This window comes from Sinocyclocheilus grahami, unplaced genomic scaffold (genome assembly GCF_001515645.1).
Source record: "Sinocyclocheilus grahami isolate Dianchi unplaced genomic scaffold, SAMN03320097.WGS_v1.1 scaffold84.1, whole genome shotgun sequence".
Lineage (NCBI taxonomy): Eukaryota > Metazoa > Chordata > Actinopteri > Cypriniformes > Cyprinidae > Sinocyclocheilus > Sinocyclocheilus grahami.
In genome coordinates, this window is record NW_015505263.1 from 2,606,844 (window position 1) to 2,607,249 (window position 406).

Here is a 406-nt window from a genome sequence, read left to right on the forward strand (position 1 = left end):
TTCCCTCAATGAACTGTAGCTCCCCAGTGCCGGCAGCACTCATGCAGCCCCAGACCATGACACTCCCACCACCATGCTTGACTGTAGGCAAGACACACTTGTCTTTGTACTCCTCACCTGGTTGCCGCCACACACGCTTGACACCATCTGAACCAAATTAATTAATAATCTTGGTCTCATTAGACCACAGGACATGGTTCCAGTAATCCACGTCCTTAGTCTGCTTGTCTTCAGCAAACTGTTTGCGGGCTTTCTTGTGCATCATCTTTAGAAGAGGCTTCCTTCGGAGACGACAGCCATGCAGACCAATCTGATGCAGTGTGCGGTGTATGGTCTGAGCACTGACAGGCTGACCCCCACCCCTTCAACCTCTGCAGCAATGCTGACAGCACTCATTTAATCATTT